The sequence below is a fragment of the Mustelus asterias genome, unplaced genomic scaffold (assembly GCF_964213995.1).
Source record: "Mustelus asterias unplaced genomic scaffold, sMusAst1.hap1.1 HAP1_SCAFFOLD_152, whole genome shotgun sequence".
Classification (NCBI taxonomy): Eukaryota; Metazoa; Chordata; class Chondrichthyes; order Carcharhiniformes; family Triakidae; genus Mustelus; species Mustelus asterias.
The window spans coordinates 912,530-917,177 of record NW_027590173.1 but is presented as its reverse complement, the minus strand read 5'-3'; the positions used below and the strand labels follow the sequence as shown (position 1 = coordinate 917,177).

General features: G+C 46.5%; 1 non-coding gene across 1 annotated transcript; it reads left to right on the top strand.

Moving 5' to 3' along the window:
- Window positions 1–4,194: 4,194 nt before the first annotated feature.
- trnas-cga (transfer RNA serine (anticodon CGA)) lies at window positions 4,195–4,276 on the top strand. The gene has a single exon. It is a non-coding gene; the product is annotated as a tRNA-Ser (tRNA).
- The last annotated feature ends 372 nt before the right edge of the window (window positions 4,277–4,648 follow it).

Below are 4,648 nucleotides of genomic sequence, written 5' to 3'. Positions count from 1 at the left end.
CCCCTAATTCTTTCCTAATCGTATCATAATTACCTCTCCCCCAATTGTAAACCTTGCCCTGCCGTACGGCCCTATCCCTCTCCATTGCAATAACAAAAGACACCGAATTGTGGTCACTATCTCCAAAGTGCTCTCCCACAACCAAATCTAACACTTGGCCCGGTTCATTTCCCAGTACCAAATCCAATGTGGCCTCACCTCTTGTCGGCCTGTCCACATATTGTGTCAGGAAACCCTCCTGCACACACTGCACAAAAACTGCCCCATCCGAACTATTTGACCTACAAAGGTTCCAATCAATATTTGGAAAGTTAAAGTCCCCCATGACAACTACCCTGTGACCCCCACACATATCCATAATCTGCTTAGCAATTTCTTCCTCCACATCTCTATTACTATTTGGGGGCCTATGGTAAACTCCTAACAACGTGACCGCTCCTTTCCTATTTCTAACCTCAGCCCATATTACCTCAGTGTGCAGATCCCCCTCGAAGTGCCTTTCCGCAGCTGTTAAACTGTCCTCAATTAACAATGCTACTCCTCCACCTCTTTTACCAGCTTCCCTACACTTAGTGAAACATCTATACCCCGGAACATCCAACAACCATTTCTGTCCTTGTTCTACCCACGTCTCCGTAATGGCCACAACATCGTAGTCCCAAGTGCCAATCCACGCCCCAAGTTCATCTACCTTGTTCAGGATGCTCCTTGTATTGAAGTAGACACACTTCAACCCACCTTCCTGTCTACCGGTACCCACCCTTGACCCTGATACCTTCCCCAATACCTCACCACCCTCACTGACTTCCGGACTACAACTCCTTTTCCCACTCCCCTGACAAATTATTTTAAACCCCCCGGAAGAGGTATCAAATTTCCCTCCTAGGATATTGGTGCCCCTCTGGTTCAGGTGCACCCCGTCCTGTTTGTACAGGTCCCACCTTCCCCAGAATGTGTTCCAATTATCCACGTATCTGAAACCGTCCCTCCTACACCATCCCTGCAACCACATATTTAACTGCACTCTCTCCCTGTTCCTCAACTCGCTATCACGTGGCACCGGCAACGTACCAGCGATGACCACATGTTTTGTCTTGGCTCTCAACTTCCAGCCCAGCTCCAGAAATTCCTGCTTTAAATCCCCGTCCCTTCTCTTACCTATGTCGTTGGTACCAATGTGTACCACGACTTGTGACTGTTTCCCCTCCCCCTTCAGAATCCAGAAAACACGGTCCGAGGCGTCACGGACCTTGGCATCCGGTAGGCAACATACCATCTGTGAGTCTCTTTTGCTGCCACAGAACCTCCTATCTATCCCTCTAACTAACGACTCCCCAATAACTATTGCCCTCCCGCTCTGCCCCTTACCCTCCCGAGCAACAGAGACGGAGACAGTGCTGGAGATCCTCTCACTGCGGCTCACCACTGGTATGTCATGCCCCTCAACCGTATCCAAAGTGGAATACTTGTTGCTAAGGGGAACGACCACAGGGGATCCCTGCACGGATGGGTGACTCACCGTCACCCATCTGTGTTCATTCCTCGGAGTAACTGTATTACTTAAGCTTCTGTCTATGGCCACCTCTGCATCTCTAATGATCCTAAGTTCATCCAACTTCAACTCCAGTTCCCTAACACGGTTTTGGAGGAGGTGCAGATGGGTGCACTTCCCACAGATGTAATCAGCAGGGACACTGACGTCGTCCCTCACCTCAAACATAGTGCAAGAGGAACATAGCACTGCCTGCACACCCATCCCCTCTGGATACCTTGCCAGTACCAGGTAGAAAGTGCAAAAATGAATTTAAACTCAGTCCTGCTCGCCCATTCTGCCTAAGCACTGTGAGCCAAAGCCTTATAGCTCACGCTCTGCTTCCCACGCACTCCGCTGCCCGCTCCCGACGCTGCCCGCTGAATACTGCAGTCTACCTTTTATACTTCGTGCGTTTAAAAAACCCTTCCCAGACTCCTTAGCAGCCCACTTCTGGTTTTCACTTTAAACTTCAGAAAAATACTACTGCAAAAGTAAAGGCCAAAAAAACCACACACGAGCTGACTAATTAAATAAATAAATAATTCAATCAATCTCTCACCAGCACTCCTGCCTCCAATCATTCCCTCTCAGCTTGCTCCAGTGGAACAATGAGCAAGTCTCTTCTTTCCTTCTGCAGTCTCTTCTTTCCTTCTCCATGAACGGTATGCTTTGTCTCTACAGTGCACAAGAAAAAATACTTTTTCACTGTATACTAATACATGTGACAATAACAAATCAAATTAAATTTAATTAAACAATGATGAGAAATCCGACATGCCATTCTTTGCGCCACAGATCCGCAGCTGCAGCGCTCGTACTGCAACAAAGAGCGCTCAGAGTAGAAAGTACATCTTGCTGAAATAATAGGCCAATTCCAATTGGTTCCAGTTCAACATTTAAGCAAACGAGCAAATAAACATGACATGTCGCGACAGGGAAAGGATATCTTGGGTAAAAAATGCAAGAATCAAAGTGCATCAGACGTGACTGCCGTCAAACTGAACAGAACCAGGCATTGGGCGGCACCGTAGCACAGTGGTTAGCACTGCTGCTTCACAGCTCCAGGGTCCTGGGTTCGATTCCCGGCTCGGGTTACTGTTTGCGTGGAGTTTGCACATTCTCCTCGTGTCTGCGTGGGTTTCCTCTGGGTGCTCTGGTTTCCTCCCACAGTCCAAAAATGTGCGGGTTCGGTTGATTGGCCAGGTTAAAAATTGCCCCTTCGAGTCCTGAGATGCGTCGGTTAGAGGGATTAGCAGGTAAATATGTGGGGGTAGGGCCTGGGTGGGATTGTGGTCGGTGCAGACTCGATGGGCCGAATGGCCTCCTTCTGCACTGTTGGGTTTCTATGATTCTATGATCCATTATGCAAATGCTCCCAGTGCCACAAGAGAAGCCCTTTCTCCAAATAAGTGTTTGTATCGTTTCATTTGTGGCTCCTGCGCTGACAGGTAACAGTAAATCACAACCACAACAACCAGTAACAGCCAGTTAAATGGTCATCCCAGACTCGCTGATAATGGAGTTTCTTACAGTGACAGACAGTTTCTGACCATCCGCAGATTGGACCTGGAGGAAACCAGATTCACTGTCAGAGCTGAACTTTCTTGCAGAGTGGGTGGCAGAACCAGGTGAGCGATGGTGGTGGAGTGGTGACGGTGCTAGCATTTGATCTAGGGTCAGTTCCTGGCCATCACAATTCTGATTTCTTTAATTAGTTATCGCAGGTCATAACAGTAGGTGGGCACACTTAAAATGAAATCCTCACCATCACGATCTTTCTAATGGAAAATTCAGCTTCAATTTACTTTCAGTGGAAACTTTGTTCAATGAAAGAACAGGCCTCAAAATTGATCAATGAATTCCCAGTATGAAACAATAGTAAAAAAGTGGCTAAAACGAGACAAGCCAATTTCAGTTTACTACGGGCTCACCTGGTGCCTGATGAAATCAGCAACTAAGGTTTAAATTGAGGGGTGAGCGATATAGGACAGATCTTCGAGGTAGGTTCTTTACTCAGAGAGTAGTAAGGGCGTGGAATGCCCTGCCTGCAGCAGTGGACTCGTCAACATGAAGAGCATTCAGATGGTTATTGGATAAACATATGGGTGATATTGGAATAGTGGAGATTAGAGGGGCTTTCGATTGGTTCCACTGGTCGGCGCAACATCGAGGGCCGAAGGGCCTGCACTGCGCTGTAATGTTCTATGTTCTAAGGTAGTTCCGTAATTATAACAAATGCAAATAACAATTGCTTATGCAGCGCGAGCGATGGTAGTATCGTGGTGAAAATAGCTGCCTTTCAAGCAGGTGATATGGGTTCGATTCCCGGCCATCGCATTGATAATTTATTTAGAACCTTATCGGCGGCCTCTTGCATTTTCAAACGAGTGAACAAAAACAGGGCAAACGCAACATTCGACAGTAATAGAGATACTTTTTTTTTTCATTTTCTCTTCGGACGTAATTAGTTTTCACTGAAAAATAATTTAAATAGAAACAAACAAGTCTCTGACCTAATAAATGAATTCAGAGACAAAGATACAAAGTAAAAATTGAGGAACAAATTTCAGCTCACACACTGTGCTCTGTCCAATCCTGGTACTGATGAAGATAATATATGCACGTTACTGAGGTGGTTACATTACTGTGGGAAATAAGTAGGTGCGATGGCCGAGTGGTTAAGGCGTTGGATTCGAAATGCAATGGGGTTTCCCCGCGCAGATTCGAACCCTGCTCGCAGCGATTATGGTTGGAAATGTTTGCTTCAGGCACGTACGAAGTCGCCAATTTTTTTCTATTAAGTATGTGGATCTCCATCATGCTTTCAGCTGCATGGATCTGGGCCGGGTGTAGGAAGCTGAGCTTGGAAAGGACACCTGGGTGTCCTCGGGCTGGCATGGATGTGATAGGCCGAATGGGTTCCTTCTGTGCTGGTACTTTTCTCTGGTTCTTTCTGCGGTTCCATGCGGAAAATCATAACGTGAGCAGAATGAAAAAAAAAATCAGCATCAGGTGCACAAGGACAAAACAATGTCTCACGTCAGAGGAAGATTCTGATGTAAAGACACACAGAGCATAAGAAGGACATTTAATCAGAATGAATAGAATGAATGA